The 14,400-nt window shown below is 44.5% G+C and overlaps 2 long non-coding RNA genes across 2 annotated transcripts in view; one reads left to right on the top strand and one right to left on the bottom strand.

The window, feature by feature from the left end:
- LOC116702616 (uncharacterized) overlaps positions 1 to 10,639 on the bottom strand; it is a 39,019-nt gene extending 28,380 nt beyond the window's left edge. Inside the window, exon 1 of the long non-coding RNA XR_004335211.1 lies at positions 10,511 to 10,639. This is a non-coding gene — a long non-coding RNA (uncharacterized LOC116702616). The remainder of the gene's footprint in view (positions 1 to 10,510) is intronic.
- Positions 2,855 to 14,400, top strand: part of LOC116702627 (uncharacterized) — a 20,687-nt gene continuing 9,141 nt past the window's right edge. Inside the window, exons 1-2 of the long non-coding RNA XR_004335223.1 lie at positions 2,855 to 2,998; positions 5,820 to 5,821. This is a non-coding gene — a long non-coding RNA (uncharacterized LOC116702627). The remainder of the gene's footprint in view (positions 2,999 to 5,819; positions 5,822 to 14,400) is intronic.

Genomic DNA, 14,400 nt, shown 5'->3' with positions numbered 1-14,400 from the left:
CCCCAGATGACCCTGTCCTCTCCCTGAGTTCACTTGTTATATTTACCCGAGGACCTGTCCCGCGTCCTTGTGTTAGACTGTTATATTGACCCAGAGGACCCTCCCTCATCCCTGAGTTAGACCTTTATATTGACCCAGAGGACCCTGTCCCTCTTCCCAGAGTGAGTTTACAGCTCAAACTGTCCTAACACCATGTGAGAGTTAGACAGGATGTCTTAGCCGGCCTGGTTGTTGCCTGATCAAAAGCTCCTGAGGGTGGGGGGGGTGCAGGTGTTCCCATCCTTACCTCCGTCATAACAGATCGAATATCGGGTTTTTAGATTTACTGTTAAATCCCAAACCAGACTAGCAATACCATACCGAATTGACTCTTCAAAGCGTTGTAGCTATCTCTGGTTGTTGACAACCTTGTAGTGTGTGATGTTAGCTTGTAGCCAGCAGTGAACCACGTTCTTAGTAGGTCCATTTTGACTGTGTTGACATTACAGAAGTCTCTCGTTAGCATCTGTATGCTACTCGTCGCAAAGGACGCCAGCACGACCAATACTGCCTTCCTCACATTGAGGATACTTAAGCTCTACTGACTGCACTACGAACCGTGCACCAAGGGCATAAGGCAGAACAACCATTTCATGCAGATACAGAGGGGGGGTCGTCATCTATGGATATTTATACACACATAACACTGAATGATGATGGTTTAATAGCTTTATATCAATTTTACTTATTTTTGGGGCCCCTGTCAGTCAGGGCCCTTGGAATTAACTAACAGTCCTAATTTTTCCAGCCTTATGACACCCTGGTTCCCCCACTAAAGTCACCACCAGCAAGCCTTTGCTACCACATACTGATTATTGATCATACACAATGTTAACCAGAACTTCCTGGACTCAACTATACTGAACAGTAGGTGGATTACACCACTGCAGTTTGGTCTCAGGGTGTTGGGGGTGCAGAGCGGAATTTATCTTGTGTTTCTATCAGGGGTCTGGAAGAACCTGAACCCAGCTGTGTGTCCATGACAGATGACCGGTCAGGTAACCTTAAACTTCCAAGATGGACGCCACTCTATGATCAAAGGTGAAGATTTCAAACTGATACCCAGCAGGACTAGTAACGGGGACCACTACAGGGAGTCCTCTGATTCACTGTTAACATCCAAACATCACTTCATGGACCTTACCTTGTGGTGTCTCTGTGTGGACAGACATGTATGTGAGCTAATTCATTCCTGATTCTCCACAGAGGGGACCAGGAGAGCCAAGGGTCCGCATGGTCAGTCTGCCCAGCAGCATCAAACCCACCATGGACTCCATCTTTATGGTCTGGACATGGACAACAACTACTTTTACATCTATTTCGTCCAACATGGATCTGATGTGTGATATGATTTCACTTTGATTTGGTCATTCTATCATCTTCTGTTCCAGCTGTGGAGGACAACATCGTCACTTTTGTGAAGAAACGAAAAGCCGAAGAAGAAAAGGTTCTGAGTCCAGATTACCCAGAATGCTTAGAGAGTCAGAGAAAGGATGAGGAGGTGTTGGACGGTGAGGATGAGGAGCAGAGGAGGAGCAGCAGAGAGGCATTTCTGAAGATCACACTGCACTTCCTGAGGAGAATGAAGCAGGAGGAGTTGGCTGACCGTCTGCAGAGCAGTAAGAGGATTTCTCTAAAGAGTTAACATGCTGGATGAACGGGATATTTGTCTCAATATAGTTAACAAAATATATTCTGTACTCATTCTCTGAGGAAATGTGAACCATGTTCTTTGTCTGAATGATCTTCTTTGTTGTGTTCATTCAGGAAGTTATCGTGGAGTTTGTCAGCGACACTCAATCTAACCAGCAGAAACGTTCCAGTGTATGTTTGAGGGGATTGCTAAAGCAGGAAACCCAACCCTGCGAATAGATGTTCACAGAGATCTAACCCATGGAGGGAGGGGGGCTGCCAGAGGTCAATGATGGAACATGAGGTCAGACAGATTGAAACGCATCTGGAAACCAGACAGACCAGAAACAACCATCAGCAAGAAGACATCTTTCAAAACCCCCCTGGAGAGAGGAACCAATCAGAACCGTGATGACAAAGGGAGTGGCTGGCATCGGGAAAAACAGTCTTAACACAGAAGTCACTCTGGACTGGGCTGAAGGCAAAGCCAACCACTGACACCATTCACATTCCATTCACCTTCAGAGAGTCTGAATGTTCTGAAAGAGAGAAAGTTCAGCTGGTGGAATTGTTTGATTACTTCTTTAGTGAAACCAAAGAAGCGGAATCTGCAGGTTTGAAGAGGGGTCTCATCTTGACGGGGTCTGATGAGTGTCGACCCTTGGACTCCTCAATCACGTGAGATCCTGACGGATGTTACAGAGTAAACTCAGTGGGTGTGCTGATTGACAAACCTCATCAAGGGGAAACTGCCTCTCCTGACTCGCCTGATGGTATCACCACACGACACTGCAGCAGCCATCACCCCCTGGGATCGGTGTTGACAGGTGACAGAGGTCAGTAGGGTTCTACGACGCCCAAAGGTAGGTGTACTTCAGGAAGAGATTCAGAGATGAGGAGGCAGCTCAGCCGATAGATCCCCAACTCAAGAAGATTCACCGCCCTACCACTCATGTGTCACAATCCCAGTCTGTCTGTGGATCAATGCTACAGTTCTGGAGGACGTGTTGAATACAGAGATGAGGATGAGGGAGAGCTGCCCATAGACCCTCGACTGATATGACATCCCTTCACGGTGGTCGCTTCCAAAGTGAAGACATGCAAGTATGATGGAGGCTGAGCCAGACCTCACTGAATAAAAAACAACCGGTAGATGATCACGTCTCTGGAAAAGTGCTTTGAGAGCTGCAGAAAGGCCAAAATGATCTTCTAATGAATCAGACGAAAGAGTGTGGGCATCGATATCATAGCAGCTCATTGGTCTCAGGAGGTGTTCCCAGATCTTTAAGAGGAGCGAGGACTGTACAGGACAAGGGTGTTCAGCTTCGTCCATCTGAGTGTCATGGAGTTCATGGTCTGCTCTTCATTCCATCTGACCTTCATTCAATCTGGAGTCACCTGCTGGCGCGTAAGGAACAAAAAACATCCAGCTTATAAAGAATCTTCAGAGAGGGAAAACAAAAATGTTCTACCAGAGTGGTTGACATGGCCTTACAGAGTCCTGATGGACACCTGGACTTGTTTCCTCCGCTTCCTCCTGGGTCTTTCACTTCAGACCAATACAGAGTCTCCTAACGAGGTTGATGACACAGACAGGAAGTAGATCAACGAGACCAATCAGAGAAACGTGATACATTCAAGAAGAAGATCCGTGAGATATGCTGCAGAGAAGCATCAATATGTTCCACTGTCTCAATGAAATGAAATGATGGTTCTCTACGTGGAGGAGTCCAACATCCTGATTCAGGACGTCCTCCACAGATAACTGTCTCCTGCTCAGTTGGCACGCTCTGGTCGTCATCTTACTGTCATCAGAAGAAATCTGGAGGTGTTGACCTGAAAAATATTTCAGCTTCAGAGGAGGCTCTTCTGGAGCTGCTGCCGGGTGGTCCAAGCCTCCAACAACAGTCTGTCAAGCGATGCCACACAGCAGAGTTTCATAATTCGAGAGAATAGTAGTGTAATTGTTTTCGTCATCATTTTTAATTTTTACTTTCAGACTGATGTGGCTGTACCTGTCAGAGAGAAGCTGTGGAGCTCTTCCTCAGTGTCTCAGTCACATTCCTCTAGTCTGAGGCAGCTGGAACTAGTACATCCAACACCTGCAGGATTCAGGAGTGAAGCTGGGTCTCCGGACTGAAAGAGTCCCACCTGTCAGACTGGAAACTCTCAAGTTAGTGTCTGTTATTTCAAAAATTATGACTCTCTAACGTGTTTTATTTGTATTATTTTATTGATAATTAAAGGACTGGCTGAATATTTTCTTTCAACTGAGTGGTGAACCTGTCAGGAGAGAAGCTGTGAAGCTCTGTCTCAGTTTCTCATCCCCAGTCCTCTAGTGGCTAGAGAGCTGGACCTGAGTAACAAGGACCTGAGGATTATAGAGGAGTGGTGTCAGATGGAACCTGAAGGTCGCCACTGTAGACTGGAAACTCTCAGGTTAGGTACTGCTCTTTAAACACACCTGAACAATACATGCTTTTCTCGCCGAATCTTTACCCCCAAAAGGAATGATTGAGGTCATTGGAAAAGGTAACCACTCGTCAATGTTTTTTCCTAGTTCTCATTGTGAACTAGGCCTATACTGACACAGAGCTAAAGAGGTTAGAAAAAAACTACTGTAAGCAATTAATGAGGCAACATACAAAAACTAGTAACCTTGCCACATGTCTCAACTTAATACAGAAAAAAACACCAGAAGACAAAGTGCTCAGACATGGATTTTATAACGAATTTATTTCTACAGATATGTCGTGCATGTTTTCTTATTTCCTTTTTAGAAAAATAGCCCCCAAAAAGGGAAAAATACACAACTTCGCAAAAACAAAAACACTTCCACATCACTCACACACAAACTTGAAATATCTACCTACTAAAATGTATTGAAATACATAGTTATAAAATGATGAATGGGTGAAATGAATTAGAGGCCTATTTTTGCTTTGACACAGTTGTAGCCAGCACAGGGTTAAAATTTCTGGGCAGTTTGGTATCAATTACGCCTTCCATTGGCTCATAAAAATGGAAGCGCGTGTGGACACATTTAGGTTTAACTGGAAGGAAATAGAAGGAATGATCTTTCCCAGTTGGCCACAACGAACGGTGGGACCATGCAAAAGTTGGCTTCTTCAGGAAATTTTGGCAGCCACAGACTGCAATGGAATGTGTTGACGTACAGAATCTGCGGTGTGCGATGTAACTTTTGGCCCGCCAAGGGGATAAATGTGATGACGATATAGATTTTCCCTTGTCGAAACTAAGCCAGAAACTACAAGATGTGAGGGGGACCAGCTAATTTTGTATTACATAGCTTGTATGTTGTATGTTTCTTACGTCCATAACATGTAACACCGCCAGAGTCATCCTATGCTTTGCGTGTGTGACTTAATGTAATTCCTGAGACTAAGCTTCTCATGAATGTACTGCTTGAGAGTGTTTTGAAGATTTATATGCTTCAATTATGAGTGAAGAAACGTGTTGCCGGGAACAAATATCGGAACAGGTGCAATCTAACTTTTTATCTGATGCTGATTAAATTGGGTAACATCTTGTAGCAGAAAGAGTTAGGTGACCTCAGCACTACCAACCAGCATGTCTTGGTTCACGGCACGTTAAACTTGACTTGATATAGCGTTTTGGTAATGAACAATTTTTATTTTTTGAATTTTACCCACTTGAATTATATCACAGTTCAATATGAGGGTTCTATCCCAACTATGGTTGAATAGACTGTGCAGAATTACTGTGTGTGTTGTTGTTTGGGGTGTTGTGTGTGTGTGTTGTGTGTGTGTTGTGGTGTGTGTGTGTGTGTGGCGTGTGGTGTGTGTGTGTGTGGTGTGTGTGTGTGTGTTGGTGTAGAGTGTGGCTGTCAGGTGTCTGGTATCAGAGGAGAGGCTGTAGTTTCTGGTCTCAGCTCTGAAGTGCTCAAACCCCTCCCATCTGAGAGTGTGGACCTGAGCTAAAATCCTCCCAGGAGACTCAGGAGGAGTGAAGAGCTTCTGTCAGCTGGACTTAAGACCCCCTGGAGACTGGACACTTCAGGTATGCAGATGGAACAACTGTCCCTCGGTTTCCAACGATGAACTCTGTCTGGTTCATGGTTTACTGGAGGTTGAGGCCATTTTAGAATTTTCTGTCTGTCTCTTAAGCCGTGATAGCACAGGAACATCAATGGACTCAGCCAACCCAAACAAGAGGAAAAGAAAGTAATAATAAGAAAACGTTGTTGCACTGCTAAATCTTAACATAACTAACACATGAATGGTGTTTTAACTTGTATGTGGGGGCAGGCCTAAACACCTCACGCACTCTGACCAGACCCCAAGATAGGGCTCTAATGAGGTGAATAAGTGTCACATGTACATGAAAGCACAGAGATAATTCAAATACTACACATGTTTGAGAAATTGACTACACTGGGGAGAATATTTGAGACCCTTTTTATATTTTGAATGTGTCACATACAGTATTTTCCTTTAACATAAATAATCTACTATTTTCAAAATACATTGATGTATTGTTATGCGTTCTACTATACACTATTAATTTTATTATCAAGTTGGTATTAGGATTAGATGGTCTTTTGTATTAGGGTCATGTAGGCTAGTGATTTTGGTCATCCCATAGAGGGACAAGTCCCCTGATCAATACAAGTAATACTGTTGTGCTGCATGGAAAGAAGTGGATATTACATTTATTTGTCATTCATAGTGTGATTTTGGGCCGGGGGGGGTTGTAAGGGCGTACCCACAGTGAGTTAAGGTGTATGAAGTTGATTCTGACTTTGTTTCTTCCTGCAGGACGGACCAGGTGGACCACAAGACTGAGACATGGTCTGAGGACAGTGTGAGTGTGTTTAAGTGTGAGAGCCAGCTAGATGTTTTTTTCACATCGTGGTCCTGGTCAAGAAAACCAGCCTTTAAAGCCAGTTGGTGGACCCACATACCCTCTGATTCTTCACACTAGTGTCCTTTGAGATTTGATGTGTCAAGGTTTGAACTTTGTGCTAAATGTAGCCCTTGGGGGGGGGGGTGGGGGGGAGGGGGGGGGGGGGGGGGGGGGGGGGGGTAAATATAACAGGTCTAACTCAGGGACGAGGGACAGGGTCCTCTGGGTAAATATAACAAGTAGAACTCAGGGAAGAGGGACAGGGTCCTCTGGGTAAATATAACAGGTCTAACTCAGGGACGAGGGACAGGGTCCTCTGGGTCAATATAACAGGTCTAACTCAGGGAAGAGGGACAGGGTCCTCTGGGTAAATGTAACAGGTCTAACTCAGGGACGAGGGACAGGGTCCTCTGGGTAAATATAACAGGTAGAACTCAGGGAAATCTAGCTGCCTGGTGGCCTGGTTAGAAGATAAACTACATTTAGTTGTCTCAGTACCTGTCCTCTGTGTTAGGACAATAATTGAATCTAATAAAAAGAGGAAGAGATGTGGTGTCAGAGCAGTGAGTTTCAGCTGAGAGTCCTTTTTTTATTTCTACCTTTAAAGTTATGTATTGTCAAATGTACAATTCCTATGAAGCAGTAAATATTGCAGGATAGTTTAAATATATCCTCTTTACCCACACTTGAAAATACATGCTTTTCTTGCTGAAATGTTTTACCCAAAAAAAAGTGATGCAGTTCCACATCCTTTGGCCCTCTGAGATGACCCTTCCCTCATTGGGAAGTTAACACTCTCAAGTTTTAGCTTCTAGTGTCAGTGTGACACTAGGCCTTACTGACAAAGAGCTACAGAGGATAGAACAGAGAATTTCTATTTGCGTCCATGTAAATCATCTGTAAAATGATTAAGAAACACTACTGTAAGCATATTACATGGGCTATATACAAAGGTAGTACCATAGCCACATGTCTCAACTTAATATTGAAAAAAATCCAGAAGAAAAACGCTCAGAAAATGGATATTTTATGAAGTTATTTCTACAGATATGTCTGTGCGTTTTTTTTAATTTCCTTTAAGAAAAAAACTAAAAAAAGTGCAAAATACAAAATTTCTTAAATAAAAACACATCCACATCACTCACACACATACCTGAAATAACTATATACATACAATCATTGAATGAAATGAAATTTAATGAAATAAATCATTATAAATTGATGAAATGCAATAACTAAGGCCTTATTTTTTACTTTGACACAGCCATCACAGGGTTAAAATTTTCTGGTCAGGTTTGGTATCAATCAATTCGCCTTCCTATTGGCTAGAGACGCTGCTTTGATAACATCTAGTTTTAACTGGAAGGAATAGCTGTCAATCTTTCCCACGCTGGTCCTCCCTGAACTCTGCGACATGATTGGCTTCTATTAGGGACAGTTTGGGTTACAGTAGAACGATTGGCTGACACGACCTGTCAATCAAATCCTTAGACGGCAGAAAATCCGCCGGTGTGCTCAGTAACAGTGTAGCAGCCCCGGGGTGAAGAAAGAAGCGATCACAACCCAGAAATGATTAACTGTTTTAGCTTTCTGTCCGGTAAAACTCGGCAAGAACCTACAAGATTGTGAGGGGACCAGCTCGGTTTGGCTTAAATGGCTTGGATGGTCTAATTCCTTGGATTGTAAGCAATGTAGGAAAAAAAAGTTTTGGCAATCTTTTGACGCCGTGAATAAAGACACGAGGAAAAAGGTAGGGATGTACACTCCACTAGCGGCACAGAATCTTTCTGTATTTCTTTACTTCATAACAGGATTATAAATATAACTAAGTCATACTATGCTTTTTGTGTGAGCTTAGTGGAATCATGAGACTTTAAGCTTTCAATCGATGTGCTGCATGAGCGTGTTTATGAAGATTTAATGCTTGCAATCTATGAGTGGAGACAACGTTTTCTCTTAAGTGGAGAAACGGTCCCGTCAGAGGGATGGCGTCGGTAAAGACAATATTATGTTTGTAGTAGACAGGTGTACAGTAACTGCAAAATGAACAGCTTGAATGAACTTTACTTCAAAATGTAACTTCTGCTCACCTTTGATCAGCAGAGAGGCGTCCATCTTTGAAAGATATAATAAGAGGCATAGACCGGTCACTCTTCAAGGACACACAGCTGGGTTCAGGTCTGGGTTCGGGTGCAGGTACAAATCCAAGTCTGAGTCTGAGTCTGGATCTGGGTCTGGGTCCAGGTTCAGGTGAGGGTACAGATCCAGGTCTGAGTCTGGATCTGCGTCTGGGTCCAGGTCCATGCTGCGTCTCTGGGCTGAAACCCAACACACACAGAGCTCTGAGTGTGAACGATGATGATGATGATGATGATGATGGAGTGATCTGAGTGGTGGACAGGTAGAGATGGTCCTCTCACCTCTGAGCTTTGGTCGTCCTCAACTACGACAAGAGATGGATCACATCACTCCAGTTCTGAAGCTTTACAATGGATTACTGTGTCTCAAAGAATTTGATGTCAAAGGACTCTGGCTAGTTTAGAAATCTTAACAGGTTAGGTCCAAAATACATTTCGGATCTGCTACGGACACTATGACCCCCAGACCCTCAGGGCATAGGGACAGGTCTACTTCTGTACAGCGTCAGAACTAAAAGGGGAAGCAGCTTTCAGTATTATATGCTCCTAAATCTGGAAATAAAAACTCCCCGAAAACCTGTAGATCCGCGGCTACCTCTCAGTCTTTAAATCAAGGGAAGACCGTTCTTTTGAGGCTGCCTGTATTTAAATAAGCTCAGTTATTAAAAAAAAATTTTATGCTGCACTGTAACTTTATGCTTGTGTTTTATGTGTCTAATGTTTCAATTTGTTTTTAACTGTCTATCATGTGTTTTCTCGTTTTTAATGCTAGGATTTTTAAGAGACTGTGTGTACCTGGTTTTATCTGTTTAACTGATTTTGTGCTGCAAGCAATTGAATTGCCCGGTTGATGGAAATGGCTATACCACGATAAAGCTGCTTGCAGGCCTACTCAATGATGAAGGTGCTGTGAGGCAAAAGGACTCTCACCTCCTTTCTCTCTTTCCCCCTTGCTCTCCATTCATCAATCTCTTTCTTCTCCAACCCCCTCCTGTAAACTTTTCTCATTGTTCCACCATGACTAATAGCCAACCCACCTTTAGACTGAATGTGATCTTTGGTTGTTTCTACAGCTAGGACTGCGAAAGACACAGAGTAATATTCTTTTCTTATAGAAACAGTAGAAAACCGGAGCAAGATAACACGAGATAGAAAGCTGTGTGGGTGTTGAAAGAGGCTGCTGTCATTAAGGGGAGACTCTATCAACATACAACAGGAAAACTTCACCAGCTCATTACTAACATAACACGAGGAGTGGATTCCAGGTTCTCGACCCCCCCCCCCCCCCCCCCCCACCCCCCTGTGTTTCAACATGACATGGAGCCTTATATAATGCTAACGTTTGGTGAATAACGGAGACATTACAGACACAAATGGACAAAGTGAACCAGATGAATGGGTTTCTTCTACTGTCTGGAAGAAGACATGTTGTGGAAGATAAAAAGCCCAAACTCTCCTCCAAGCTGCTGACCAATGAGAGGACACATGAACACAAACACATCCACCACTAGAGGAAGATGGGTCAAATAAAGAGGGAAAGGATGGAGGATTGATAATAGCAGGTGAGAGTTCATCCTCAGCTGTTGTCTCTCTGTGTTGACCCCCCCCCCCCCACTACAATCTAAGAGTCCTGACAGACCCGATCAGAGCCAAACGCTTCTCTTCTCTCTTCTCCTTGTCTTTCTCTGGAATGCTCACACAGGCGGCCATCTTGTCTCCCAGCTTTAAACAATCACACGTTCACCATCAATTCAACCGTTTGTCCAACCACAACAATCAAAGACGTCATCTCGACCAATCACAGCTCCACTTACTGAACTTTCAGCCATGGACTTCATCAGTGTGCAGCTCTCTTCTGTCCTCAGCAGGTCTGTGGAGAAAAGGAGCTTCAACTTCAACTTCCACAGACAAAGTGGAGTGACGCAGTTTCTTATCATTAACCAGGGTGTGTGTGTGTGTGTGTGTGTGTGTGTCCTCATTTGTGTCGCTTCATTATGAAAGTATGCATTCTGACTGGTTGGACCACTAGTGGAGCCAGAAAAAAAAACTATGTGGGTGTGTATCAGATAAACTGGGTGTGTCCAAGTTGATGGACCAAAAGGGACCAAACATTTTTTTTAAATGTCAGAAGTGTGAAAAAAAGGCGACAAAAAGTAAGAAAAAGTTTTAAAAAATCAATAAAAAGCTTCAACAAAAGTGTTGATTTTCCATTTTGACGGGAAGACAACTCGAGGGTTAAACTGCCCGTTGCTGGTCTGAGATCAGCAGCTGTTGATCAGATGTTTCCAGTACACACATTCGGTGGAACTACTTTTCATAAAATAAGAGAAAGTTTCCCAGGAGCCTCCAGTTGGTTCGTTTTAAACGCGGGACCAACAGCCACGATCAGGTGGACCATGGGGGGGGGGGGGGGGGGGGGGGTGGGAAGCTGCCTTCTCGGGCTTGGCAGTGGTCATGCGGAGAAACTTAACGGGTGGTCAAGTCCACAGCGGCGGTACTCACAGAAGGACCAGAACCAGAGCCGTTCAAAAAGTGGGCGCTCCCGTGGAGCATTGACGGGAATCAATGAAAAATCCACATGTATGGAAAACAAGGTGGAACACCAATCCTCATCTGGACTCGGCTTAATGGGGCAGCAGCGCTTTAAGATGCCGAAGGTAGCTCAGATTGATCTGGATTAAATGATAAATTAGTATATAAGTATACTCTCATTTAATTCACTACGTATGTTAAGTCTGACCCGAGCCTACCCCAAATGCAGAGATGCGAGCACGGCAGGCAGCGGGGGGGGGTGGAGGGCGGGGGCACACATTCGCTCAAAGTCAAAGTCCATGGTAACATCCACCTAACTTGATATATGCCTCCTTTAGGCAGTATTATCAGGAGCACTCCATAAACATTCATTGGTTGCAGCATGATACTCAGCTTTATATGATCCACAAGCAGGAAACTAATCAGTGAGCTAAACTTCAAAATGTGCCTTCGAGGATATTAAAACATGGATGACCTGTAATTTTGAATGTTAAAACTCAGATAAAATGAAGGTTATTGCACTGGGCCCAACACCTCCGTGACGAATTATACAAAGAGCTAGTTACGTCTGGATGCACCACCATTGCTCCAGCAAAACCCTGGCCTCCGCCACACCTGGCCGCCAGCACCACCTGGCACCAGCACCACCCGGACCCCACATCACACGGCACCAGCACACCCTGATCCGCCACGCACCACAGGCCTCCAGCACCACCTGGCCTCCTTGCACCACCCTGGCCTCCAGCCACCACCCGGGCCCCATCACCACCCGGGACTCCCGCACACCCTGGCCTCCAGCCCCACCCTGGCCCTACAGCACCACTGGGCCCCCAGCAAACTGGGCCAGCTCACCCTGGCTCCAGCATCACCTGGCCCCAGCATACCAGGGCTCCAGAACCACCCTGGCTTCAGCACCACCTGACCTCCGCATCCATGGCCTCAGCACCACCTTGGCCTCCAGCACCACGTGAGGATTTTCTTGGAGTTATCTTTGATCAGGACTCTCTTTTAATTTCCCACTTTAAAGAAAATTTCAAGGATCGCCTTTTTTCACCCTACTAATAGTGCAAAAAACAGGAATATCCTGTCTTAACAATGTGCAGAAAATAGTCCAGCATTGTTAATCTAGGTGGATTAAGGCGATCTTTGTAATAGGTGGCTCGAAGAGTCCATAAAGGCTTCTTCAGTGATCAGAACTGCTGCAGCACGCTGTCTGACAGGAACCAGGAAAAGAGATCACGTTTCTCCATGTTTTAATTCTCTGCATTGGCTTCCTGTAAATTTAGAATAGAATTTAAAATCTTCTTTCACCTACAAAGTCTTCATGGTCAGGCTCCATCTTCTCTTAAAGACGATCCTAGTACTACAACCCTACACACGCAGCACTACGCTCCCAGAATGCAGGGATTGATGGTGGTTCATAGAGTCTCTAAAAGTAGGAACGGGAGAAGAGCGTTCAGCTATCAGGCTCTCTCTGTGGAACCACGATTCCCGTTCTGGGCCAGGGGACCAGAGGTCAGCTATCAGGATCCTCTCATGTGGAAGCAGCGTTCCAGTTGGGTTGGGAGGCAGACCACCGTCTCCACATTTAAGAGTAGGCTTAAGGAATTCCCTCTGTTGATAAGGTGTTATGTTAGGGTAGGGAATGAATTGAATGTTGTTAGGGAGTGAGGGTCGCAGCGTCCGCTAAAACCCGGCCTGCAGGTAATGAAACTAAAGGGAGACTGGGCATACAGCCCGATCCTTGGGGAGAGTTCTAGCACGACAAGGCGTCCTCTCTTTACCCTGTCTTCTCTGGTTTGCTGTAATAGTTTTAGACAGCTGGGGACTGAGACTTCTCTCTATCTTCCTATCTTCCATTTATTTGCACCAGTCTGAAATGCGTGTTAATAACCTAGTTCTACATGGTACTAAACTAGTACTAAACTAGTTGCTAACATGTACTAACCTTTAATAACCTAGTTACTAACTTGTTAATAACCTTGTTACTAACATAGATACTACCTAGATACTAACTGGTGCTAACCTAGTTACTAACATTGTTACTACCCTAGTTACGAAACCTAGGTACAAAAAGTGTACTAAATAGTAGAACTAGTTACTAACTTGTTACTAACCTGTTACAAACTAGTAATAACCAGTTACTAACCTTGTTTAATACCTAGTTTACTAACCAGATATAACCCTAGATACTAACCTAGTACTACCGTTACTAACTTGTATACTAACCGAGTATAACCTTAGTTACAACTAGTTAATAACACACAGTGTACGAACCTAGTTACTAAACCTAGTTACAACATAGTACGAACCTAGCTCTGGGAGCCGTATGCTCTTTTGTCACAGCCTGTCACTCGATCAGGGGATCCTCCTAAAATCACTGGTAGCAGCTGTTGCATGGTCCCTGCCATGTTCTGCGGTGCATGTTAATATGCTACACTCTGCCCCCGGTGCCAGCTACGTGTGCTACCGTCCTGCTACGTCATGCTACAGTCTGCACGTCCTGCTATGTCTGCTACATCCTGGCTACGTCCTGCTATGGTCCGTACCTCTGCTTATGTCCTGATACGTCTGCTACGTCTGCTACGGCTGCTACGTCTGCTGTGCCGGTGTAAGGCACACCAAGCGTCTGCTATGCAGACTACTACAAAGAACTGACTACCAAAACTACTAATTTGTTTATTTTTGTTATTTCCACTAACACGACCGGCGCGTCAGACACGCCTACCAAGAGCCTGGGTCTGGGTTGGCCTGGGTCTGGGTTATAGGCTGGGTTGGGGTGGGCCTGGGTCTGGGTCTGTCCCAGTTTCTGCTAAAAGGAAGTGTTCTCTCCACTGGGGCCCTGTTGCTGCTGTTCTGGAGGAAAAACTACAAGAAACTTGTTGGTTCTTGTAAATTCTGGAGTGTGGTCTAGACCTGCCGATCTTAAAGGTCTTGAGATAACTCTTGGATAAATGGATACTATAAATAAAGTGAATTGAAGTTAATTTATATTATTTACAAAGCAACTTATCTTATTTCATGCTACCAATCCCAAACACACACACTACACCACCACAACACATTATTTACATCAGGCTTCTGTCCAACGTCCTAAGTGGAACTTTCTCCCCAATGTGACTCTAGACTATCAAATGATTTCCTATATTTTAGAAGACCAGGAGAAACGGAT

The sequence above is a fragment of the Etheostoma spectabile genome, chromosome 15 (genome assembly GCF_008692095.1).
Source record: "Etheostoma spectabile isolate EspeVRDwgs_2016 chromosome 15, UIUC_Espe_1.0, whole genome shotgun sequence".
Lineage (NCBI taxonomy): Eukaryota > Metazoa > Chordata > Actinopteri > Perciformes > Percidae > Etheostoma > Etheostoma spectabile.
The sequence above is the reverse complement of the archived record's forward strand: the minus strand, read 5'-3'. Positions and strand labels throughout refer to the sequence as shown.